Genomic DNA, 27,918 nt, shown 5'->3' on the forward strand with positions numbered 1-27,918 from the left:
CATGTTGAGATCTAAAGCTTCCTCAAAATTGTCCTCAGATTCCCCTTCAGATTCCTCTTCTCTCAGTACTCTCTTCCCTCTTGCTTCCCTTCTAAGTTTATGAAGGGTCCGCTCTGGTTCGGTATAATGAGGAGTTGATGTCTCTCCTCTCCTACCTGTCATACAAGAACACAGCACATGCAACAAACAAGTGAAATACTCTTGGTTAATGGAAGAGTATGGTTAGAGCAGTTGAGGAATTAATTCAAATAGTTAGTGAGTCAGTGAGTTAGTTGCTTGAATTTAAAGGCATAAAGAAAGAAAACAAGTAACAGAGTGCAGAAGTTAAAATTCAACAAGTAACTTGAACTAAATTATCAAAACAAAAAAAAATTGCTCAATCTAGTTAACTTCCAATTTGAGAATTGTCAATCGAAAACCAATCCCCGGCAACGGCGCCATAAACTTGATATGCTACGATTTAGGAAATTGCACGATCGGCAAAATTCCTTCCGGCAAGTGCACCGGTTATCGTCAAGTAAAAACTCACAATAGAGTGAGGTCGAATCCCACAAGGATTGGTTGAGTGAGCAATTCGGATTAGAAGTATGTTCTAGTTGAGCGGAATCAAGATTTAGATGAGAATTGCGGAATGTAAAATTGCATGAATTAAAGAGCGAGAAGCTAAATTGCTGAAATTAAAAGGGATGGGGGTGATTGCATGAATTTAATTGCAGAATGTAAAGAGAAAGTGGTAAATCAGAAATGGGGAGTTCATTGGGTGTTAGGAGATATTGAGATCTCCGAATCAAAACAACTTTTATCCCTTCCTCAACCAATGCATTCATTGAATTTTGCTTGGCAATCTTATATGATTGGATCCCAATCCCTTGGCTCACCAATTCTCTCTAAAAACAAACAAATTCCCAATCCCTTGGTTTAAATGTTCATAAGAAGAGATGATGCTCGATCACTGATTATACCACACAGTTTCATGAACCACAATTTGGTAGGATTACATGTCACAATATCCATCCAAACCCCAATCCAATTCACTGTGAGAAAGCTTCTCTAGCATGAATCCTCCATTCCTTTCCCAAGGTTCCGAAGGATTCCAATTATGGGTAGTTTCTTTCCCAAGACAACTACCCAATGGAATTAGATCGAGAAGCTTTCTAACAAAATTCAAGAGAAAAGATTGAAGAAGAAGATAAAACTATTATTGATTCATTGAATTACAATAGAGCTCCCTAACCCAATGAAAGGGGTTTAGTGAGTCATAGCTCTGAATTCAATTACAAAACTAAAAGAAAATTATCCAAAGTTCTCCGCGTAAAAGTTCCAACTAACTTAAATTCTATCCTATTTATACACTTTCTAAATTGAGCTTCTGTTGTGTTTCTTGGGCTTTGAGGCCTTTCCCTGATTTCCTTTTGCTTTGGGTTTATGGTCCATAATCCTGATGAGGCAGTGATCCAATTCTGTAACATTCATTGAGCAAACTTAGTGATAAACAAGTAATGACACAAGACTCAACAAATTGAAGCTCCAGACTCATCAATTCTTCAGGCCCAATCCCATAAACCATGATATTCAATTGGGTTTCATACCATAATACGTTTAAGTTAATGTTTGTGGTCAAATGCTAACTTAAACTTCAATATATTTGGCCCAGAAACCCCTTTCAAAAAGTGGCGTTTAAGTTGAAGTTTAAGTTTCAGTTTAATGTTAAACTGAAACTTAAACGTGGAAATGGAAGAAAGCAACCCAGGAGTGTGAAATGTCGAACACGTTTAAGCTTCAGTTTAAGGTTAAACTGAAGCTTAAACGTGGAAATGAAGAAAGCAACCCTGGAGGAGCAATTGGGTCGAACACGTTTAAGCTTCAGTTTAAGGTTAAACTGAAGCTTAAACGTGGAAATGAGAAAGCAACCCTGGAGGAGAGAAATAGTCGAACACGTTTAAGCTCCAGTTTAAGGTTAAACTGGAGCTTAAACGTGGAAATGCTCCTGGTGCCTTTCTTACTTCTGGCGTTTAACCTCCAGTTTAAGGTTAAACTGGAGGTTAAACGTGGAAATGCTTCCTGGTGAGAGATTGTGTCGAACACGTTTAAGCTCCAGTTTAAGGTTAAACTGGAGCTTAAACGTGGAAATGCTCCCTTGGTGAAATTCTCATTCTGGCGTTTAACTTCCAGTTTAAGGGTAAACTGGAGGTTAAACGCCAATTCCAGCATTTCTTAGCCTTCATGATTCTGGCGTTTAAGCTCCAGTTTAGGCTTAAACTGGAACTTAAACTCCACATGTGATATTCAAACTTCCTTTATTGATTTTGTTGCTTCCTTGCCTAGCCTCTTCTTCCCTGAAATCATCCAAACAATTGCATCAAAGTCTTGCAAAATTTCATTAGAAATCTTCCATTCATAGCATTCAAGTAATATAACTAAAAACTCATGGAATTTGCATCAAAATCATACTGTTTGGATGGTTCATTGCTTTGTTATTCATTTAACCATTCTTGGTTACTTTAAGCTCAAGAAAATGCATAAAACAACTAAAACTAACAAAAAATGCTAGTGAAACTAGCCTAAGATGCCTTGGCATCACCGAACTTGCCTTATTCGTGAGATAGTTCTTTCAATCTCAGGACCAAATACTGGCAAGCTTGGATTGGGAAGTGAATGCGTCATTTAACGAAAGAAACATGCAGCTCATAGTAGCAAAAATAAAATAAAATGCAAATAAATAAATTTCAATCAATAACTTAGCACTCTATTGCAACTCCCTGGCAACGGCACCAAAAATTGACGTGGCAAAAATTGGCGAGTTGAGAAATTGTTATAAAAGATACGTTGCAAGTACAGTTCTTAACCAACCAAAAATCTGCTTATCAATTTAGAAGGGTTGTCACAAAATTAAAATTAAAATACTGGGAGTATGAATCCCAGGTCGTCTCCCAACGAGTTGCAGAAAGATGTGCTATTTTATTAATCAGATGTTTTCTAAAATGGTTTGAGTTGATAAACAGGAAATTAAATCAGAGAAATTATATAGTTTTAATAAAAACCTTGACTGGGAGTAGATTAGTTAGAAGCCCTATTCTTATTGGAGTACTCTCAAGATTAATTGATGATTGAAGGTTGTTCTGCTTAGTTGTCCCTTACTAGGTAGGGGAAAGTCAAGCAAGTTGGAAAGCTATTTCTATTCACAAGTTCCAATCCTCTCTCTTGGAAAGAATTAGTGTCAGTGACTAGAGGACAATCCAACAATAAACCCAATTACAATTTTTCTCTTGAGCATTCCAACTCAAGGTCCTCCTTTCAATTAACTCCCAATCAAGTTATGGAACTACTCGCTCATTATGAATGTAAACTTCACAACATAAGAAAGGGAAATAAAGAAGGACATGATAAATAATAGTCAAAAAGATCAATTAAAAATAAAAGTGGTTCTTGTATTAATAAATTCTAAAAATAATCTAATAGTAATTCTGAATAAATTGAAGACATGGAAGAGTAAGAGACAAGTAAGGAAAATAAACTAGAATAATGAAGTTTTGGTGGAGGTAATAGCTCTTCTCAATATCCCAATCCAAAAAGCAATGAAAACAAAATCCTAAGAATTATCAATGTGTAGAGAGAAAACCTAGAGGAGGAGTAAAATCAGATCTAAAACTAAAATTATGCGGAATGAATGTATGCTCTGGTCTCTGCATGTTCCCCGGCTCTAATCAGCCTTTTTGGGCCGAAACTGGGTCAAAACAGAGCCCAAAATCACCCCCAGTGAATTCTACAGATTCTGTATATCGCGCACGTCACGCGATTGCGTCATCAAGGCATTCGCGTCATCCAGCGTTTTGCCTTGCCACGCGTGCGCGTCGTCTACGCCTTCGGGTCACTGGTGCAGTTTCCAATCCGCACGGTCACGTGAGCCATGCGTCTGCGTCACTGCAATTTCCTCTATGTCGCGCGGTCGCGTGAGCCATGCGCCCGCGTCACTTCTCGCTGGTCATCTCCCTAATTTCTTGTGTTCCTTCCATTTTTGCAAGCTTCCTTTCTAATCTCTAAGTCATTCATGCCCTATAAAGCCTAAAACACTTAAGACACAGATCACGGCATCGAATGGAATAAAGGAGAATTAAAATACAAAATTAAAAGTTTCTAGGAAGCAAGTTTTCAACCATAAAGCATTTTTAGGAAGGAATTATAAATGCATGCTTATTTAATGAATAAGTGGGTAAAGATTTGATAAAACCACACAATTAAACATAATATAAACCATAAAATAATGGTTTATCAGCGCGTGTCCGCGTCGTCCATGCGTACGCTCGCTGCCGTTTTGTGCTAGGCACGCGTCCACGTCGTCCACGCGTGCGCGTCACTGCCTTTTCTTCAAAACTCTATTTTTGTGCTTTTCTTCCATTTTCGTATGTTTCTTTTCTATCTTCTAAGCCATTCCTACCCTATGAAGCCTGAAAATACTTAACACACAGATCACGGCATCGAATGGTAATAAATTTAATATTTTCAAAGCATAGGGAACATGTTTTCAAATATATTATAAAATAAGGAAAAAATAGTAAAACCATGCAATTTACATGAATAAGTGGGTGAAGAATTGATAAAAACACTTAATTGAGCACAAGATGAATCATAAAATATGGGTTTATCAACCACAGAGCAAATCAAACAGAGAGGCTGGTTCTTTCTAGAGAGGAACTTGACTGAGGTTAATGCATCCTGGGTCCGAAAATTCTACTGCAACTACTACAAGATGACCCTGGATGCAGTACAGCTAAGAGAGAAACAGATTTTAGTTACTGAGGAGGCCATTGAAGATATCTTCCATTTCTAGCCTAAGTCAGATGAACCAGATGGTTATCAGCAGGCTGAGGAATCCATGAGGTTTATGAGCTTTGATTGGGAGGTAGTGAAGCGCACCATAGCCATTGATCCTGCTGTTCCCTGGGTTTTGGGTAAGTCAACAGTAAATCCAAAGGGCATCAAGATTATTTATCTTAATGATGAGGCTCGGCTATGGCAACAAATTCTGAGCAACTATGTTATGCCGAGCACTCACGAGACTGAGGTGCCAGCTGCCATGATCACTCTCATCTGGTGCGTCATGGAAGGCAAGAACCTGTACCTTCCCCGATTTATCCGGCACTACATGGCCAGGGTTCATATTCGAGGCTGCTGCATGAAATTGTGATCATCAATGGCGCCAACAACTTGGTACGCACAATTGTAATCTCAACTCTTTATCACAACTCCGCACAACTAACCAGCAAGTGCATTGGGTCGTCCAAGTAATAAACCTTACGTGAGTAAGGGTCGATCCCACGGAGATTGTCAGCTTGAAGCAAGCTATGGTCATCTTGTAAATCTCAGTCAGGCAGATTCAAATGGTTATGGAGAATTGATAATTAAAATATGAATAAAATATAAAATAGGATAGATACTTATGTAATTCATTGGTGAGAATTTCAGATAAGCGTTTAAAGATGCTTTGTTCCTTCTGAACCTCCGCTTTCCTATTGCCTTCTTCCAATCATTCATACTCCTTTCCATGGAAAGCTTATGTTAGGTTTCACCATTGTCAATGGCTACCTCCCGTCCTCTCAATGAAAATGGTCCAAATGCGCTGTCATCGTGATGAGCAGATAATTTATACGCTTTTTGGCATTGTTTTTAGTATATTTTTAGTAGGATCTAGTTACTTTTAGGGATGTTTTTATTAGTTTTTATGCTAAATTCACATTTCTAGACTTTACTATGAGTTTGTGTGTTTTTCTGTGATTTCAGATATTTTCTGGCTGAAATTAAGGGACTTGAGCAAAAATCAGATTCAGAGGTTGAAGAAGGACTGCAGATGCTGTTGGATGCTGACCTCCCTGCACTCAAAGTGGATTTTCTGGAGCTAAACAACTCCAAATGGCGCGCTCTGAATTGCGTTGGAAAGTAGACATCCAGGGATTTCCAGCAATATTTAATAGTCCATACTTTGATTAAGGATAGACGATGTAAACTGGCGTTGAATGCCAATTCCATGCTGCATTCTAGAGTCAAACGCCAGAAACCGGTTGCAAAGTGGAGTTAAACGCCAGAAACAGGTTACAAACTGGCGTTCAACTCCAAAAGAAGCCTCTACACGTGTAAAGCTCAATGCTCATCCCAAGCACACACCAAGTGGGCCCAGAAGTGGATTTCTGCATCAATTACTCATTCTGTAAACCCTAGTAACTAGTTTAGTATAAATAGGACTTTTTACTATTGTATTTGCATCTTCGGATCAGATCTTTGATTAGTTTTATGCTATCTTAGACTTTTGGGAGGGGTGGCCATTCAGCCATGCCTGGACCTTATCACTTATGTATTTTCCATGGTAGAGTTTCTACACTCCATAGATTAAGGTGTAGAGCTTTGCTGTTCCTCATAAATTAATACAAAGTACTACTGTTTTTCTATTCAATTCAACTTATTCCGCTTCTAAGATGTTCATTCGCACCCAAGAACATGATGAATGTGATGATTATGTGACGCTCATCATCATTCTCACCTATGAATGCGTGCCTGACAAACACTTCCGTTCTACATGCAAACAAGCTAGAATGAGTATCTCTTGGATATCTAATACAGGGGACCGAGTCCGAGTTATTAGTATCTTCGTGGTATAAGTTAGAACCCATGGAGGACCATTCTTGAGAATCCGAAAAGTCTAAACCTTGTCTGTGGTATTCCGAGTAGGATTCAGGGATTGAATGACTGTGACGAGCTTCAAACTCGCGAGTACTGGGCGTAGTGACAGACGCAAAAGGATAGTAAATCCTATTCCAGTATGATCGAGAACCGACAGATGGTTAGCCATGTAGTGACAGCACATTGGACCATTTTCACTGAGAGGACAGGTGGCCATTGACAACGATGATGCCTAACATACAGCTTGCCATGGAAAGGAGTAGGACTGATTGGATGAAGACAGTAGGAAAGCAGAGGTTCAGAGGAACGAAAGCATATCTATACGCTTATCTGAAATTCTCATCAATCATTTACATAAGTATCTCTATCCTATTTTAATTATCTTTTAGTACGCTATAATCTCTTAATACTTTTGAATCCGCTTGACTGAGATTTACAAGGTGACCATAGCTTGCTTCAAGCCGACAATCTCCGTGGGATCGACCCTTACTCACGTAAGGTTTATTACTTGGACAACCCAGTGCACTTGCTGGTTAGTTGTACGAAGTTGTGAAACAGAATTAAGAACACGAATGTGCGTATTGAGTTTTTAGCACCGTTACCAAGGAAGGAATGATCACGATTTCGCACACCAAGTTTTTGGCGCCGTTGTTGGGGATTGTTCGAGTTTGGACAAATGACGGTTCATCTTGTTGCTCAGATTAGGTAATTTTCTTTTTGATTTATTTTCAAAAATTCTTCAAAAATCTTTCAAAAAAAAATTTTTTTCCTTTTGTTTTCGAAAATCATTCTAAAATTTTAAGAATGAATTCTAAAGTTTCAATATGGTATGTTGAATCTTGGCTGGCCATCAAGCTTTAGACTAACCTGGTATGATTCCTGGAATCTTGATTGAGGACTTTGAATTCATTACTTCCTTTTTCCTATATGTTTTCGAAAAAAGTAAAATAAAATACAAATATATATATATATATAATCATAAAAATAAAAAATTATTTTGTGTTTCTTGTTTGAGTCTTGAGTCAATTTTTAAGTTTGGTGTCAATTGCATTTTTTCTAAAAATTTATGCATTTTTCGAAAATTCATGCATTCAAAGTTTTCTTCATGATCTTCAAGTTGTTCTTGGTAAGTCTTCTTGTTTGATCTTGATGTTTTATTGTTTTGTGTCTTTTCTTGTTTTTCATATGCATTTTCAATTTGTTAATGTCTTAAGAATAAAAATTTTTAAGTTTGGTGTCTTGCATGTTTTCTTTTCTTGAAAATTTTTCAAAAACAAGTTCTTGGTGTTCATCTTGACATTCAAAGTGTTCTTGGTGTTCATCTTTGCATTCAAAGTATTCTTGCATATTTTTCTTGTTTTGATTCATAATTTTCATGTTTTGGGTCATAATTGTGTTTTTCTCTCTCATCATTAAAAATTCAAAAATAAAAAAAATATCTTTTCTTTTTTTATCTCAAAATTTTGAAAATTTGGATTGACTTTTTCAAAAATTTTTAAAATCTAATTGTTTCTTATGAGTCAAAACAAAATTTCAATTTTAAAAATCTTATCTTTTTCAAAACTTTTTCAAAAATCAAATCTTCTTCAGTTTTTTTTATGATTTTCGAAAATTTCAAAAAAATTATTTTCAAAATCTTTTTCTTAATTTTATTTCAAAATTTTCGAAACTTAACAAACAAGTAATGTGATTAGTTCAAAAATTTGAAGTTTGTTACTTTCTTGTTAAGAAAAGTTCAATCTTTAAATTCTAGAATCTTATCTTTTAGTTTCTTGTTAATCAAGTAATCAATTTTAATCTTAAAAAATTAAATCTTTTTAATTATATCTTTTTAATCATATCTTTCTATCATATCTTTTTAAATCATACTTTTTCAAAAATTTGATTTTAAAATATCTTCTCTAACTTCTTATCTTCTTATCCTTTCAAAATTGATTTTCAAATCTTTTTCAACTAACTAATTGACTTTTTGTTTACTTCTTATCTTTTTCAAAACCACCTAACTACTCTTCCCTCTCTAATTTTTGAAAATACCTCCCTCTTTTTCAAAAATTCTTTTTAATTAATTAATTATTTTAAATTTTAATTTTAATTTTATTTCCCCTTTAATTTTCGAAAATCATCAACTCCTTTTCAAAAATTATTTTCGAAAACTTCTTTCTCTCATCTCCTTCTATTTATTTAATTACTTACTAAGTCTTCTCTTCATCTCATATCTCTGCTCCTATCCTCACCCTTGTGTCTGGATTATCCATTCTTCTTCACTCTACTTCCCTTTCTTCTTCTACTAACAATAAGGAACCTCTTTACTGTAACATAGAGGATTCCTCTTCTTTTCTTGTTCTCTTCTCTTTCATATGAGAAAGAACAAGGAAAAGGGCATTCTTGTTGAAGCTGATCCAGAACCTGAAAGGACTATAAAGAGAAAACTAAGAGAAGCTAAATTACAACAATCCAGAGACAACCTTACTAAAATTTTCGAACAAGAAAAGGAGATGGCAGACGCACCTAACAACAATAATGCAAGAAGGGTGCTTGGTGATTATACTACACCTACTTCTAAGTTTGATGGAAGAAGCATCTCAATCCCTACCATTGGAGCAAACAATTTTGAGATGAAACCTCAATTAGTTGCTCTAATGCAACAGAACTGCAAATTCCATGGACTTCCATCAGAAGATCCCTATCAGTTTTTAACTGAGTTCCTGCAGATCTGTGAGACTGTTAAGACTAATGGAGTAGATCCTGAAGTCTACAGGCTCATGCTTTTCCCTTTTGCTGTAAGAGACAGAGCTAGAACATGGTTGGACTTACAACCTAAAGATAGCCTGAACTCTTAGGATAAGCTGGTCACAGCCTTTTTGGCTAAGTTCTTTCCTCCTCAAAAGCTGAGCAAGCTTAGAGTGGATGTTCAGACCTTCAAGCAAAAAGATGATGAATCCCTCTATGAAGCTTGGGAAAGATACAAGCAGATGACCAAAAGGTGTCCTCCTAACATGTTTTCAGAATGGACCATTCTGAATATATTCTATTATGGTCTGTTTGAGTTCTCCAAGATGTCACTAGACCATTCTGCAGGTGGATCCATTCACCTAAAGAAAATGCCTGCAGAAGCTCAAGAACTTATTGACATGGTTGCAAATAATCAATTCATGTATACTTCTGAGAGAAATTCCGTGAATAATGGAATGCCTCAGAAGAAGGGAGTTCTTGAAATTGATACTCTGAATGCCATATTGGCTCAGAACAAAATGTTGACTCAGCAAGTCAACATGATTTCCCAGAGTCTGAATGGAATGCAAGTTGCATCCAACAGTACTCAAGAGGCATCTTCTGAGGAAGAAGCTTATGATCCTAAGAACCTTGCAATAGCAGAGGTGAATTACATGGGTGAACCCTATGGAAATACCTATAATCCCTCATGGAGAAATTACCCAAATTTCTCATGGAAGGATCAACAAAAGCCTCAACAAGGCTTTAATAATGGTGGAAGAAACAGGCTCAGCAATAGCAAGCTTTTTCTATCATCTTCTCAGCAATAGACAGAGAACTCTGAGCAAAATACCTCTAATTACCAAACTTAGTCTCTGATCTGTCCAAGGCCACTCTAAGTTTCATGAGTGAAACAAGGTCCTCCATAAGAAATTTGGAGGCACAAGTGGGCCAATTGAGTAAGAAAATCACTGAAACCTCTCCTAGTACTCTCCCAAGCAATACTGAAGAAAATCCAAAAAGAGAGTGCAAGGCCATTAACATAATCAACATGGCCGAACCTAGAGAGGAAGGAGAGGACGTGAATCCCAATGAGGATGACCTCATGGGACGTCTCTCATGCAAGAAGGAGTTCCCTATTAAGGACCCAAAGGAATCTGAGGCTCAAATAGAGACCATAGAGATTCCACTAAACCTCCTTCTGCCGTTCATGAGCTCTGAAGACTATTCTTCCTCCGAAGAGGATGAAGATGTAACCGAAGAGCAAGTTGCTCAATATCTAGGAGCCATCATGAAGCTGAATGCCAAGCTGTTTGGTAATGAGACTTAGGAAGGTGAACCTCCCTTGCTCATTAGTGAACTGAATACAGGGGTTCAGCAAACTTTACCTCAAAAGAAACAAGATCCTGGAAAATTCTTAATACCCTGTACCATAGGCACCATGACCTTTGAGAAAGCTCTGTGTGACCTAGGGTCAGGTATAAATCTTATGCCACTCTCTGTAACGGAGAAGTTGGGGATCATTGAGGTACAGCCTGCCATATTCTCATTACAATTGGCAGACAAGTCAGTAAGACAAGCTTATGGATTAGTAGAGGACGTGTTAGTAAAGGTTGAAGGCCTTTACATCCGTGCTGATTTCATAATCTTAGACACTAGGAAGGAGGAGGATGAATGCATCATCGTTGGAAGACCCTTCCTAGCCACAGCAGGAGCTGTGATAGATGTTAACAGAGGAGAGTTAGTCCTTCAATTGAATGGGGACTACCTTGTGTTTAAGGCCCAAGGCTATCCTTCTGTAACAATGGAGAGGAAGCATGAAAAGCTTCTCTCAGTACATAGTCAAACAAAGCCCCCACAATCAAACTCTAAGTTTGGTGTTGGGAGGCCTCAGCCAAACTCTAAGTTTGGTGTTGAATCCCCACATCCAAACTCTAAGTTTGGTGTTGGGAGTCTACAAAATTGACCTGATCACCTGTGTGGCTCCTTGAGAGCCCACTGTCAAGCTATTGACATTAAAGAAGCACTTATTAAGAGGCAACCCAATTTTTATTTATTTAATTTTATTTTTTCTTTTATTGATCTTTTATATTTTATTAGGTTCATGATCATGTGGAGTCATGAAAAAAAAATACTAAAATTAAAAATAGAATGAAAAACAGCAGAAGAAAAATCACACCCTGGAGGAAGGGCTTACTGGCGTTTAAACGCCAGTAAGGAGCATCTGGATGGCATTCAACGCCTGAACAGAGCATGGATCTGGCGTTGAACGCTAAAAACAAGCAACATCCAGGCGTTCAAACGCCAGGAATACACCCTGGGAAGAGCTGGCGCTGAACGCCAGAAACAAGCATGGAACTGGCATTCAACGCCAGAAACATGCTGCACATGGGCGTTGAATGCCCAGAACAAGCATCACTTCGGCGTTTAAGCGCCAGAATTGCATGCAAAGGTGTTTTACACGCCTAATTGGTGCAGGGATGTAAATCCTTGACACCTCAGGATCTGTGGACCCCACAGGATCATCTCAGGATCTGTAGACCCCACAAGATCCCCACCTACCTCCACTCACCTTCTCTCCTCTTCACACAATCCCATAAACACTCTTCCCCAAAAACCCTTCACCAATCACCTCAATCTCTCTTCCCCATCTCCTCTCCACCACTCACATCCATCCAACCTTCCCCATAAACCCCACCTACCTTCAAAATTCAAAATCTCTTTCCCACCCAAACCCTCCCAATATGGCCGAACCTACCCCCTTTCCCTTCACTATATAAACCCCTCCATTCTTCTTCTTTTTCATACAACACAACCCTCTCTTCTCCTCCTTGGCCGAAACACAACCCTCTCTCCCTCTCCTCCATATCTTCTTCTTCTTCATCTATTCTTTTTTCTTTTGCTCGAGGGCGAGCAATATTCTAAGTTTGGTGTGGTAAAAGCAAAGCTTTTTTGTTTTGCCATTACCATTGATGGCACCTAAGACCGAGAAACCTCTAGAAAAGGGAAAAGGAAGACAAAAGCTTCCACGTCCGAGTCATGGAAGATGGAAAGGTTCATCTCCAAATCCCATCAAGACCACTTCTATGATGTTGTGGCCAAGAAGAAGGTGATCCCCGAGGTCCCTTTCAAACTCAAGAAAAATGAGTATCCGGAGATCCGACATGAAATTCAAAGAAGAGGTTGGGAAGTTCTAACCAACCCCATTCAACAAGTCGGAATCTTAATGGTTCAATAGTTCTATGCCAATGCATGGATCACTAGGAACTATGATCAATGTAAGAACCTGAACCCAAAGAATTACCTTACAATGGTTCGGGGGAAATACTTAGACTTTAGTCCGGAGAATGTGAGGTTGGCGTTCAACTTGCCCATGATGCAAGGAGATGCACGCCCCTACACTAGAAGGGTCAACTTCAATCAAAGGTTGGACCAAGTCCTTATGGACATATGTGTGGAAGGAGCTCAATGAAAAAGAGACTCCAAAGGCAAACTGGTTCAATTAAGAATACTGGACCTCAAGCCTATAGCTAGAGGATGGTTGGAGTTCATCCAATGCTCCATCATTCTCACTAGCAACTGGTCTGAAGTTACTGTAGACCGGGCCATCATGATTCATAGCATCATGATTGGAGAGGAAGTAGAAGTTCATGAAGTTATCTCCCTTGAATTCTACAAAATAGCCGAAAAGCCCTCTACCTTGGCAAGGCTAGCTTTTTCTCATCTTATTTTCCATCTATGTTACTCAGCTGGAGCTTTCATAGAAGGAGACATCCCCATTGAGGAGGAGAAGCCCATCACTAAGAAAAGGATGGAGCAAACAAGAGAGCCCATTCATGGAGTTCAAGAGACGCATGAGGAAGCTCATCATCAAGAAATCCCTGAGATACCTCAAGGGATGCACTTTCCTCCCAACAACTATTGGGAATAACTCAACACTTCTCTTGAAGATTTGAGTCACAACATGAATCAATTAAGGGTGGAACATCAAGAGTACTCCATCATTCTCCATGAAATTAGAGAAGATCAAAGAGCAATGAGGGAGGAGCAACAAAGACAAGGAAGAGATATAGAAGAGCTCAAGGACATCATTAGTTCTTCAAGAAGAAAACGCCACCATCACTAAGGTGGACTCATTCCTTGTTCTTAAATTTCTTCTGTTTTTCGTTTTCTTTATGTTAAATGTTTATCTATGTATACTTCATGATCATTAGTATTTAGTAACTATGTCTTAAGGCTATAAATAATTCCATGAATCCTCCACCTCTCTTAAATGAAAAATGTTTCTAATTCAAAAGAACAAGAAGTACATGAGTTTTGAATTTATCCTTGAATTTAGTTTAATTATATTGATGTGGTGACAATACTTTTTGTTTTCTGAATGAATGCTTGAACAGTGCATATGTCTTTTGAAGTTGTTGTTTATGAATGCTAAATATGTTGGCTCTTGAAAGAATGATGAACAGGAGACATGTTATTTGATAATCTAAAAAATCATAAAAATGATTCTTGAAGCAAGAAAAAGCAGTGAATACAAAGCTTGGAGAAAAAAATTGGCGAACAAAAAAAAAGAGAGAAAGAAAAAAGAAAAAGCAGGCAGAAAAAGCCAGTAGCCCTTAAAACCAAAAGGCAAGGGTAAATAAAAAAGGATCCAAGGCTTTGAGCATCAGTGGATAGGAGGGCCTAAAGGAATAAAATCCTGGCCTAAGCGGCTAAACCAAGCTGTCCCTAACCATGTGGTTGCGGCGTGAAGGTGTCAAGTGAAAACTTGAGACTGAGCGGTTAAAGTCAAGTTCCAAAGAAAAAATAAGAGTGTGCTTAAGAACCCTGGACACCTCTAATTGGGGACTTTAGCAAAGTTGAGTCACAATCTGAAAAGGTTCACCCAGTTATGTATTTGTGGCATTTATGTATCCGGTGGTAATACTGGAAAACAATGTGCTTAGGGCCACGGCCAAGACTCATAAAGTAACTGTGTTCCAGAATCAACATACTGAACTAGGAGAATCAATAACACTATCTGAATTCTAAGTTCTTATAGATGCCAATCATTCTGAACTTCAATGGATAAAGTGAGATGCCAAAACTATTCAAGAGGCAAAAAGCTACAAGTCCCGCTCATCTGATTGGAGCTAAGTTTCATTGATAGTTTGGGATTTATAGTATATTCTCTTCTTTTTATCCTATTTGATTTTCAGTTGCTTGGGGACAAGCAACAATTTAAGTTTGGTGTCGTGATGAGCGGATAATTTATACGCTTTTTCGCATTGTTTTTAGTATATTTTTAGTAGGATCTAGTTACTTTTAGGGATGCTTTTATTAGTTTTTATGCTAAATTCATATTTCTGGACTTTACTATGAGTTTGTGTGTTTTTCTGTGATTTCAGGTATTTTCTGGCTGAAATTGAGGGACTTGAGCAAAAATCAGATTCAGAGGTTGAAGAGGGACTGCAGATGCTGTTGGATTCTGACCTCCCTGCACTCAAAGTGGATTTTCTGGAGCTACAAAACTCCAAATGGCACTCTCTTAATTGCGTTGGAAAGTAGACATCCAGGGCTTTCCAGCAATATATAATAGTTCATACTTTGATTAAGAATAGATGACGTAAACTGGCGTTGAACGCCATTTCCATGCTGCATTCTGGAGTCAAACGCCAGAAACAGGTTGCAAAGTGGAGTTAAACATCAGAAACAGGTTACAAACTGGCGTTCAACTCCAAGAGAAGCCTCTACACGTGTAAAGCTCAATGCTCAGCCCAAGCACACACCAAGTGGGCTCCGGAAGTGGATTTCTGCATCAATTACTCATTCTGTAAACCCTAGTAACTAGTTTAGTATAAATAGGACTTTTTACTATTGTATTTGGATCTTCGGATCAGATCTTTGATTAGTTTTATGCTATCTTAGACTTTTGGGAGGGCTGGCCATTCGGCCATGCCTGGACCTTATCACTTATGTATTTTCCACGGTAGAGTTTCTACACTCCATAGATTAAGGTGTAGAGCTTTGCTGTTCCTCATAAATTAATACAAAGTACTACTGTTTTTCTATTCAATTCAACTTATTCCACTTCTAAGATGTTCATTCGCACCCAAGAACATGATGAATGTGATGATTATGTGACGCTCATCATCATTCTCACTTATGAACACGTGCCTGACAAACACTTCCGTTCTACATGCAAACAAGCTAGAATGAGTATCTCTTGGATATCTAATACAGGGGACCGAGTCTGAGTTATTAGTATCTTCGTGGTATAAGTTAGAACCCATGGACGGCCATTCTTGAGAATCTGGAATGTCTAAACCTTGTCTGTGGTATTCCGAGTAGGATTCAGGGATTGAATGACTGTGACGAGCTTCAAACTCGCGAGTGCTGGGCGTAGTGACAGACGCAAAAGGATAGTAAATCCTATTCCAGTATGATCGAGAACCGACAGATGATTAGCCATGCAGTGACAGCGCATTAGACCATTTTCACTGAGAGGACATGTGGCCATTGACAACAGGGATGCCTAACATACAGCTTGCCATGGAAAGGAGTAGGACTGATTGGATGAAGACAGCAGGAAAGCAGAGGTTCAGAGGAATGAAAGCATCTCTATACGCTTATCTAAAATTCTCACCAATGATTTACATAAGTATCTCTATCCTATTTTAATTATCTTTTAGTACACTATAATATCTTAATACATTTGAATCCGCCTGACTGAGATTTACAAGGTGACCATAGCTTGCTTCAAGCCGACAATCTCCGCGGGATCGACCCTTACTCACGTAAGGTTTATTACTTGGACGACCCAGTGCACTTGCTGGTTAGTTGTACGAAGTTGTGAAACAGAATTAAGAACATGAACGTGCGTATTGAGTTTTTACCACCGTTACCAAGGAAGGAATCATCACGATTTCACACACCACACTACACGGCTAATCAGCTGTTGGTTCTCGATCATGTTGGAATAGGATCCATTGATCCTTTTGCGTCTGTCACTACGCCCAACACTCGCGAGTTTGAAGCTCGTCATAGTCATCCCTTCCCAGATCCTACTCAGAATACCACAGACAAGGTTTAGACTTTCTGGATCTCATGAATGATGCCAATTGATTCTAGCCTATACCACGAAGACTCTGATCTCATGGAATGGAAGGCTCGGTTGTCAGGCAAGGCAACCATGCGTCATGAACCAGGAGGCTAAGAGATACGCACTCAAGCTATTGCAAGTAGAACGGAAGTGGTTGTCTGGCACGCGTTCATAGGTGAGAATGACGATGAGTGTCACGGATCATCACATTCGTCAGGTTGAAGAACGAGTGTATATCTTAGAGAAGAAATAGGTTTGAGTTGAATAGAAAAACAATAGTACTTTGCATTAATTCATGAGGAACAGCAGAGCTCCACACCTTAATCTATGGTGTGTAAAAACTCCACCGTTGAAAATACATAAGAACAAAAGGTTTTCAGGCATGGCCGAATGGCCAGCCTCCCAAAGAGGGTTCAATCATCAAAACATGACTAAAGATGTAAAGGTCTTTTTAGGATGAAAATACAATAGCAAAAGGTCCTATTTATAGAAAACTAGTAGCCTAGGGTTACAGAAATAAGTAATTAATGCAGAAATCTTCTTCCGGGACCACTTGGTGTGTGCTTGGGCTGAGCATTGAAGCTTTCACATGTAGAGACTTTTCTTGGAGTTAAACGCCAGCTTTTATGCCAGTTTGGGCATTTAACTCCAGCTTTTATGCCAGTTCTGGCGTTTTGACGCCAAAATTTTTATGCTGACTTGGAATGCCAGTTTGGGCCATCAAATCTCGGAAAAAGTATAAACTATTATATATTGCTGGAAAGCCCAGGATGTCTACTTTCCAACGCAATTGAGAGCGCGCTAATTGGGCTTCTGTAGCTCCAGAAAATCTACTTTGAGTACAGGGAGGTCAGAATCCAACAGCATCTGTTGTCCTTATTCAGCCTCTGAATCAGATTTTTGCTCAGGTCCCTCAATTTCAGCCAGAAAATACCTGAAATCATAGAAAAACACACAAACTCATATTAAAGTCCAGAAATATGATTTTTATTTAAAAACTAATAGAAATATAAGTCTTGGCCGTGACCCTAAGCATTTTGTTTTCCAGTATTACCACCGGATACATAAATGCCACAGACACATAACTGGGTGAACCTTTTCAGATTGTGACTCAGCTTTGCTAGAGTCCCCAATTAGAGGTGTCCAGAGCTCTTAAGCACACTCTTATTATTTTGGACCACGACTTTAACCGCTCAGTCTCAAGCTTTTCACTTGACACCTTCACGCCACAAGCACATGGTTAGGGACAACTTGGTTTAGCCGCTTAGGCCAAGATTTTATTCCTGTAGGCCCTCCTATCCACTGATGCTCAAAGCCTTGGATCCTTTTTATTTTACCCTTGCCTTTTGGTTTAAAGGGTTACTGGCTTTTTCTGCTTGCTTTTTTTTCTCTTTTTTTTTTATTTTTTGCATATATTTTTTCTGCAAGCTTTTCACTGCTTTTTCTTGCTTCAAGAATCATTTTTATGATTTTTCAGATTATCAATAACATTTCTCCTTTTCCATTATTCTTTCAAGAGCCAACAATTTTAACATTCATAAACAACAAATTAAAAAATATGCACTATTCAAGCATTCATTCAGAAAAACAAAAAAAAGTATTGCCACCACATCAAAATAATTAATTTGTTTTAAAATTTGAAATTCATGTACTTCTTTTTCTTTTTGCAATTAAAAACACTTTTTATTTAAGAAAGGTGATGGATTCATAGGACATTCATAGCTTTAAGGCATAGACACTTAGACACTAGTGATCATGTAATAAAGACACAAACATAGATATAACATAAAGCATAATTTTCAAAAAAAAGAAAATAAAGAACAAGCAAATTAAAGAACGGGTCTACCTTAGTGATGGCGGCTAGTTCTTCCTCTTGAAGATTGACGTGGCGGAAATTGGCGAGTCAAGAATTGTTATAAGATATGTGTTGCAAATATAGTTCTTAACCAACCAGAAATCCGCTTATCAATTTAGAAGGGTGTCACAAAAATTAAAATTAAAATACTGGGAGTATGAATCCCAGGTCGTCTCCCAACGAGTTGCAGAAAGGTGTGCTATTTTATTAATCAGATGTTTTCAAAATAGTTTGAATTGAATAACAGGAAATTAAATTAGAGAATTTATGTAATTTAAATAAAAGCCTTGACTGGGAGTAGATTAGCTGGAAGCCCTATTCTTGTTTGGGTACTCTCAAGATTAATTGATAATTGAAGGTTGTTCTGTTTAGTTATCCCTTACTAGGTAAGGAAAAGTCAAACAAGTTGGAATGCTACTTCTATTCACAAGTTCCAACCCACTCAATTAAAAGGGATTGGTGTCAGTGACTAGAGGGCAATCCAACAATAAACCCAATTACAATTCTTCTTTTTGAGCATTCCAACTCAAGGGTTCCTTTCAATCAACTCCCCATCAAGTTAGGGAACTACTCGCTCATTGTGAATGTAGAATTCATAACATAGGAAAGGGAATTAAAGAAAGACATGATAAATAGAAATCAAAGAAATTAATTAAAAATAAAAGTAATTCTTGTGTTAATAAATTCTAAAATAATCCAATAGTAAAATTGAGTAAATTAAAGGACACGGAAGAGTAGAGCAAAGTAAAGAAAACAAACTAGAATGACGAAGTCTTGATATGGTAATAACTCTTCTCAATATCCCAAAAAAGCAATAGAAATAAAAATCCTAAGAACTATGAATGTGTAGAGAGAAAACCTAGAGGAAGAGTAAAACTAGATCTAAAAACTAAAATTGTGTAGAATGAATATTGTTGTTGGTTTCTGCATGTCCTCTGGCTCTAGTCTGCTTTTCTGGGCCGAAAACTGGGTCAAAACAGGGCCCAAAATTGCCCCCAGCGAATTCTGCAGATTATGCAGATCGCGCACGTCACGCGATCGCGTCATTCATGCGGCCTCGTCATTCGGCGTTTTGCCCTGCCACGCGAGCACGTCATCCACGCCTCCGCATCACTTGTGCTATTCCAATCCGTGCGGTCGCGTGAGCCATGCGGCCGCATCACTGCGATTTCCTCTCTTTCGCGCGGTCGCGTGAGCCATGCGGCCGCGTCACTTCTCGCTGGTTATCTCCTCAATTTCTTGTATTCCTTCCATTTTTGCAAGCTTCCTTTCCAATCTCCAATTCATTCATGCCCTATAAAGCCTGAAACACTTAACACACAGATCACGGTATCGAATGGAATAAAGGAGAATTAAAATACGTAATTAAAAGTCTCTAGGAAGCAAGTTTTCAATTATGTAATAATTTTAGGAAGGAAATATAAATGCATGCTAATCATATGAATAAGTGGGTAAAGATCATGATAAAACCACATAATTAAACACATTATAAACCATAAAATAGTGGTTTATCAACCTCCCCACACATAAACATTAGCATGTCCTCATGCTTAGTTGAAGGAGATAAAATAAATGAGTAGGAACATGTAAGACTCATGCAATGCAATGCAACCTATATATGTGAATGCAACTATATGATTCTTGTCCACTTGATCAATAGTAAATAAGCTCTTCAAAATAATTACAAATCAAATTCCACTAATTCAATTCTTATACAGTAAGAACAGATAAAAATGCAAGAAGGTAGCTCATGAAAGCAGGGAACACAGAATTTTAAGCATTGAACCCTCACTGATGATGTATGTACGCTCTAATCTCTCTAGTGTATAGGGCAATCACTCTATCCTTCTCTAATCATGCTCTCTAATTTTTGTTCTTCTCCGAACCAATCAACAACATTTAATATACCAATGCAAACATCATGAGGTCTTTTCAAGGTTGTAATGGGGCCAAGGTAATGGTAAGGATACATATGTAGCTAAGTAAGCTTATAAACTGAATCTTTAATTAACCCAAGCTTTAACATAACCTATATATATTCTTTATAACTTTAGAATTCATGCCTAGCTACCCAGAATTTCCCTTTCATATTCCATACTCGTGTATCAACTTTTTATTTTAATTTTATCATACATGCACTGATCTTTGAATTCTTAACTTAGCATTGGGGTAATTTTGTCCCCTTATTTATTTATTGAATATTTTTAGTTTTTTTTTTCATAAACATAAAAATAAACATAGTTTATCAATGCACATAGATTTTTTTAATTCTTATAGTTTCACATGAGTAGGTATCCAAATTGCCATTATATTATCATGACACATTCCCTTATTATCTTTTGTTCCCACAATTTCCCATACTTAATTAGCACACACAATTCTATCTTAAGCTAACCAAAGATTCAATTTGGGATATACAATTTTTTTTTCCGCTTAAGGCTAGTAATGTGGTAAAATATAGAACAAATGGGATTTAAAGGCTCAAAGTGGCTAACAAAGGTAATTGAAAGGGTAGGTTTAATTTGGATAAGTGAGTTTAAACAAATAATGGCCTCAATCGTATGCAAGCATACAAATATAATAAACATTGGACATATAGGATGAAACAAAATATAGATTACAATCATAGAGAAGTAAACACACAAGAATAAAATAATTATGGTTAAATAATGTAACCATGCATAAAGGCTCAAATCTCACAGGTTGTGTGTTCTTTAGCTTAAAAATCATGTTCCAAATACAACTTCAAGCAAATTTAACATAAAAGTTTTAATTAAAGTTAGTGAAATTTTGTTCCAAAAATAGGGTCTTAGAGGAAAACTTATTGTCTTTTCAATCAAGTAGAACATGCATGCAACTAACCTATTACTATGCAATTTATCCTATTCTACAAAAGAAAAACTAACTAAATATCCTAATTTATTGGTGTTTAGGGAAGAGAAATTACCTTCGTAAGTCAGGTACTGACCGACCTCCCCACACTTAAGGCTTTGCACCATCCTCGGTGTCATCTGTCACGAACAAAGGTGGGCTGGTAGTAGTATCTCCACAGTCGGGACCATCATGGCTTCCTGTGCTGGTAAAGGAAGTGGAGTCCGAGGTGTCGGAATCCTTGAATTTTCCCATAATCAGCTCCTTGAGGTATGTGAATCGGCGCTTGTTACGACGCTCTCTCATCTTAGCTTTGTGTTCCTGCCGATCCAACCTTTTGAGTATCTGATGCAGAAGTTTCTCTGTTGTAGGTGCTTGTGGTGTTGAAGAAGGAGTATCTTCAACCAGTTCAGTAGGATGGCTTCTGGCGGCTGATGGAGGTCTGATGTATTTCCCGTTAGGGACATACTGATCATCCCGTGGGAGCATGGCTTTGGTGTCCCCAGTTCTGTAGGAAATTCCGGCTGCTGAGACAAGATCTGAGACCAAGGCGGGAAAAGGTAAGTTTCCCGCAATTTTCACGTGTCCCATGGCATTCCGGATGTGTCTTGGTAGGTTCAGAGGTTGGTCTATAAGGATGCACCATAGTAGAACGGCCATGTCCGCAGTGAAGGAGGACTCGTAAGTGCTCGAAAAGACGTAATGGGACATGATCTGTGCCCATACGCGAGCCTCCATGGTAAGTGCTGAAGCCGATATTCCCTTAGGGCGGGTACGATGGTATCTGTAGATCCAACGGCTACCAGGTAGTGCGATAACTCTGAGAACGGCGTCCTAGTCAAATTGGTACATCTGGCGCTTGAGTGCGGCTTCTTGAAAGGCGTCCAATCCTTCTGGAACAGGGGGAAGACCTAGAGCTTTTTGAATGGCCTCTTCTATAATGAGAACTTGCTTCTGACGGACAAAGACAGACTGCAGGGTTGGCAGGTGGAAGTTGGAGTAGAACTCGACTACCCAAGAAAGATTGACCTGCCTCGGCTGTCTTTGTAGGAAACCCTATTGTCTTTGTGCAATTTGCGGCTCAACAAAGGTAGCAATATGGTTTGGGAGGAGAAGAAGGTATTCGTTGTTGTAACTCCTTTCTGCCAGGATGGGAAACATCTGCTCACAGTAGCGATTGGGAAATCGCGCAGTGTCCTTTGCTGGGAAGGCCCTTTCTTTATCATCAACCTTTATAATCCTCTTAGTTCTTTTTGTTGAGGGTTTAACCGCAGTTGAAGAGGGCTCTGCCACTAATGCTCTTTTTGTTCCCCTTCTTGCTGGTGGTTTGGGAGTAGCTTTCTCTTTTCCTTTCTTAGTGCCCATCCTGAAAAAGGAAAAAAGAAAGTAACGTAAATTCAAAGAGATAGAGCAAGGAAAGAGGGTTGTATAAGTGATAAACAATGCACGGTAAAGAGGATGTTATTAACACATGGTCATGACTACATGTAAAAAGTTCATCAATGGAAATATAGCAAGTGCATTGGAGGATAATTAAATGCAAGGGATTTATTGACATGCAGGCAAAGGCATGAGTAGCATAGATCAAGCATTTAATTAGTTGAATGTGTTATCACTCGTAACAAACTAGCCATCACGTTTGTATTGACAATTAAATTCAATTAATATAATAGTAAAGGGAATTTGTGAAAAGCAAGCATTGAATAGTAGAATAGAATAATGTAGAAAAATGCATGATGCCATATGGGCTTTTTCACAAACACATAGCACGTATGGTAAATAAGGTATAGAAAGTATTAAAGTGAACATGCAAGCAACCCTTTAAAAAAAAGTAATATATAATTGCCAAACAATTTTACAACAATCCACAAGCATATAATGAGAAATAATGACTCAAATAAATTTCCAACACCAAGTAAAAAGGAAAAAGAAAGAAAAAGAAAATATGGATAATGAAAATAAAAAGAAAAGAAAAGAAGATAACATATAAAAATAAGGAGAATAATAGAAAAGTAAGGGGGGAAGAAGAAAAGAAAACCTTGTTAATGGAGGTGAGAGGGAGAGAGAGAGTAGAAAGTGAGAAAGAAGGAAGAAGGAAGAAGGAAGAAATAAGGAGGAAAAAAGAAAATAGGATTTGGGGAAAAGAAAGATAAGATAATTGGCAAATCAGGGAAGTTGTGCGGCGCAAGCGACGCGGTCGCGTGGGGCACACGGTCGCGCGACTTGCACTTATACTAATTGACGCGGTCGCGTCGGTCGTGCGTTCGCGTGACCCGTTTTATGCTACTGGCGCGAGGGCAGCCTCGCACTTGCACAACTCTCTGTTCAAACTCTTATTGCGCCAAATGTTGGGTGACGCGATCGCGTGGGGCATGCAATCGCGTGAGTGGCCATTAGAAGGATATGACGTGGACGCGTGAGCCATGCGTCCGCGTGGGAAGAATTGTGCATTCAGCGCCAATCCAGCACCACTCTAGCACAACTTTCGGTCGTGCACCCTTTTCACGTCGAATTCCAGTGCACACGGCCGCGTGAGTGACGCGGTCGCGTGGGAGGCCAAAGTTCCCACCCGACGCGGACGCGTCGGCGACACAGTTGCGTGGGGCGATTTGTGCCACAGGCACGCCTCCAGCCATGCTCTCGCGTGACTCTCTGTTCGTTTTGTTATTCCCTCCAATCACTTGCGGCGCGGACGCGTCAATGATGCGGTCACGTCGCGTGAAATTTTTTTTTAAATAAAAGTATGTAAATGAAGATGCGCAAAATGTATTGTACTAATAAAGAGAAGAGTTATGGAATAGGAAAACTAAGAATAAAGAAAAGAACGATCATACCATGGTGGGTTGTCTCCCACCTAGCACTTTGCTTTAACGTCCGTAAATTGGACGCTCCACTAGCTCAGTCTTCGGCTCTGTGGGGATCTTCCAAGAGGAAGATCTCGAGCTCCTTGTTTTTTTTTCATCCTCTCTCCATGGTACAGCTTTAAACGTTGTCCATTAACTTTGATAAGTTCAGAGCTTGAAGGATGACTTAGGTGAAAAACTCCGTACGGTTCGGCCTTCTCTACTCTGTATGGACCTTTCCATCTTGATCTCAACTTGCTTGGCATGAGCCTCAGTCGAGATTTGTAAAGGAGGACTAAATACCCAGGTTGGAACTCTTTTCTCTTGATGTGCTGATCATGTACAGCCTTCATCTTCTCCTTGTATAGTCTTGAGTTCCCATAAGCTTCTAGGCAAAGACTTTCCAATTCTTACAGTTGCAACTTTCTTTCAGCTCTGGCTTTCTCAATTCCCATGTTGCACTCCTTTAGTGCCCAAAAGGCTTTGTACTCTACTTCAACAGGGAGATGACAAGCTTTTCCATAAACTAAGCGGAAAGGACTCATCCCAATGGGTATTTTGTATGCTGTTCTGTATGCCCAGAGTGCATCTTGTAGCCTGATGCTCCAGTCTCTTCTATGAGGTTTGACTATCTTCTGCAAGATATGCTTTATCTCTCTGTTTGACACCTTGGCTTGCCCATTAGTCTGAGGATGGTAGGCTGTTGCAACCTTATGAATTATCCCATGATTCTTCATTAATCCTGTTAGTCTCCTGTTACAAAAATGGGTTCCTTGATCGCTCACGATTGCTCGTGGTGATCCAAAGCGACAAATAATGTGGTTTCTTACAAAAGAAACAATAGTGTTAGCATCATTAGTGCGGGTAGGAATTGCTTCCACCCATTTGGAAATGTAATCCATAGCTAACAATATATAAAAATAACCATTAGAATTTGGAAATGGAACCATGAAGTCAATGCCCCAAACATCAAAAATTTCATAGAAAAGCATAATTTGTTGAGGCATCTCATCCTTCTTGGATATATTACCAAATTTTTGGAATGGGAAACAAGACCTACAAAATTCAGCAGCGTCTCTAAAAAGAGTAGGCCACCAGAATCCACAGTCTAAGATTTTTCTAGCTGTTCTTTGAGGGCCAAAATGTCCTCCACTCTCAGATGAGTGACAGGCCTCTAAGATGGACTGGAATTCTGATTGAGGCACACACCGTCTAATTACCTGGTCAGCGTCACATCTCCATAAATATGGGTCATCCCATATATAATATTTAGACTCGCTTTTCAGCTTGTCTCGTTGATGCTTAGAAAAGTTTGGAGGAAAGGTGCAGCTAACTAGATAATTAGCTACAGGTGCATACCAAGGGACTACCTCAGATACTGCTTGCAGCTTATCAAATGGGAAATTATCAGCTATAGGAGTGGGGTCATCTGTAATGTGCCCAAGGCGACTCAAGTGGTCTGCCACTAAATTCTGGTTACCACTCCTATGCTTAATTTCCAAATCAAATTCTTGTAACAGCAGTATCCAACGTATAAGCCTTGGTTTGGACTCTTTTTTAGCTAATAGATACTTTAGAGCTGCGTGGTCTGAGTACACTACTACCTTCGTACCAAGTAAATAGGCTCGGAATTTATCCAAAGCAAAAACAATAGCAAGAAGCTTTTTCTCAGTAGTAGTGTAATTGGACTGAGCGGCATCTATAGTTTTAGACGCATAAGCAGTAACAAAGGGGTCCTTACCTTCACGCTGAGCCAGTGCTGCTCCTACTGCATGGTTGGAGGCGTCGCACATTATTTCAAATGGCTGGCTTCAGTATGGTCCTCTGACAATTGGAGCTTTAGTCAGGGCGGTCTTCAGCTTATCAAACGCTTGTTTGCAATCCTCACTGAACTCAAACTCAATATCCTTCTGTAGTAGTCTAGATAAGGGAAGTGCTACCTTACTGAAGTCCTTAATGAATCTTCTGTAAAAACCTGCATGGCCAAGGAACGAACGGACTTCCCTCACAGAGAAGGGGTAAGGTAAACTAGAAATAACATCCACCTTTGCTGGATCTACAGAAATGCCAGTATTAGACACAACATGTCCTAGTACAATACCTTGTTTTACCATAAAGTGACATTTTTCAAAATTTAATACAAGGTTTGTACTGACACATCTATCTAATACTCTAGATAATCCATCTAAGCAAAGGCTAAAGGAATCGCCATATACACTAAAATCATCCATAAAAACTTCCATACAGTCCTCAATAAGATCAGAGAAAAGACTCATCATGCACCTTTGGAAGCTAGCTAGTGCATTGCACAAGCCAAAGGGCATTCTCTTGTAAGCATAAGTCCCAAAAGGACATGTGAAAGTGGTCTTTTCCTGATCCTCGGGAGCTATATGAATCTGGAAATAACCTGTGTAACCATCTAAAAAACAATAATGTGATTTACCTAACAGGCGATCCAGCATTTGATCAATGAATGGAAGAGGATAGTGATCCTTACGAGTGGTCTGGTTGAGGCGTCTGTAGTTAATGCAGACCCTCCAGGTGTTCTGAACCCTGGTTGCCATGAGATCTCCATGCTCATTCTTCACTGTAGTGACTCCAGACTTCTTGGGCAACACTTGTACTGGGCTTACCCATTCACTGTCTGAAATGGGGTAGATGATATCTGCCTCCAGTAGTCTGGTCACTTCCTTCTTGACAACCTCTAAGATAATGGGGTTCAGTCTTCTCTGGGGTTGACGGACAGGTCTTGCTCCCTCTTCTATAAATATCCTATGCTCACAGACTTGAGGGTTGATGCCTACTATGTCTGCCAAACTCCAACCAATTGCCTTATTGTGCCTCCTCAGCACACTAAGTAACTGCTCTTCCTGTTGAGAAGTGAGTTCCCTTGCAATGATAACTGGAAACTTTTGCTCGTCTTCAAGGTAAGCATATTTGAGGTGTGGAGGAAGGGGTTTTAATTCTAACTTCTGATCATGGTGAGGCTCTGGGTTGTCTGGAGCTGGTAACAATGGTAAAGCACTGTCATTGTCCTCCGAGAATGTCCCCGTACTTGGACCTTGTCATATGTACTTCTCTTCAAATTCCTCCTGGTGAACTTCAGCCACAGTTTCATCTATGATGTCACACTGGAGGATAGAATGATCCTCCGGAGGATACTTCATAACTCCATTCAGATTGAAGATTACTACTCACCCATCTATTTCAAAAGAGTATGTTCCTGAAAAAGCATCTAATTTGAACTTCGAGGTCTTCAAGAATGGTCTTCCGAGTAGGATTGATGATGGCTTCTCTGAGTCATTTTAGGGCATCTCCAGGATATAAAAATCAATGGGAGATGTGAGCCCCTTAATGCCCACTAATACGTCTTTAGCAACTCCAGCCATTGTAATAATGCTTTTATCTGCTAACACAAAACGAGCTGCCGACCTTTTTAAGGGGGGGAGCCTCAAAATATCATATATAGACAAAGGCATTATACTCACACATGCTCTTAAATCACACATGCAGTCAGAAAATACTACACCACCAATAGTACAATTAACCATACATGGACCTGGGTCACTACACTTTTCAGGTAAACCTCCCATTAAAGCAGATATGGAACTTCCTAAAGGAATAGTTTCTAATTCATTAATTTTGTCTTTATGTATACATAAATCTTTTAGAAACTTTGCATATTTAGGTACCTGTTGAATAACATCAAAAAGAGGAACAGTTACCTCAACCTTTTTGAATATCTCTACTATTTTGGGATCAGGTTCCAGCTGCTTCCTGGGCTTCCTTGCAAGTTGTGGAAATGGAATGGGAGTAGTGTCTTCTACAGTGTCTGCACCCTTTGGTGCATTCTCCTGTTGTTGAACTTCTTCTTTTTCAGTCAT

General features: G+C 38.9%; 1 non-coding gene and 1 pseudogene across 1 annotated transcript; both read right to left on the reverse strand.

The window, feature by feature from the left end:
* LOC148570901 (uncharacterized) overlaps positions 1 to 27,918 on the reverse strand; it is a 52,458-nt pseudogene extending 24,540 nt beyond the window's left edge.
* LOC148570904 (small nucleolar RNA R71) lies at positions 9,567 to 9,670 on the reverse strand. The gene has a single exon (XR_015908389.1). It is a non-coding gene; the product is annotated as a small nucleolar RNA R71 (small nucleolar RNA).

Source organism: Arachis ipaensis, chromosome B3 (genome assembly GCF_059453495.1).
Source record: "Arachis ipaensis isolate K30076 ecotype BB chromosome B3, ASM5945349v1, whole genome shotgun sequence".
In the NCBI taxonomy this organism is placed as follows: Eukaryota; Viridiplantae; Streptophyta; class Magnoliopsida; order Fabales; family Fabaceae; genus Arachis; species Arachis ipaensis.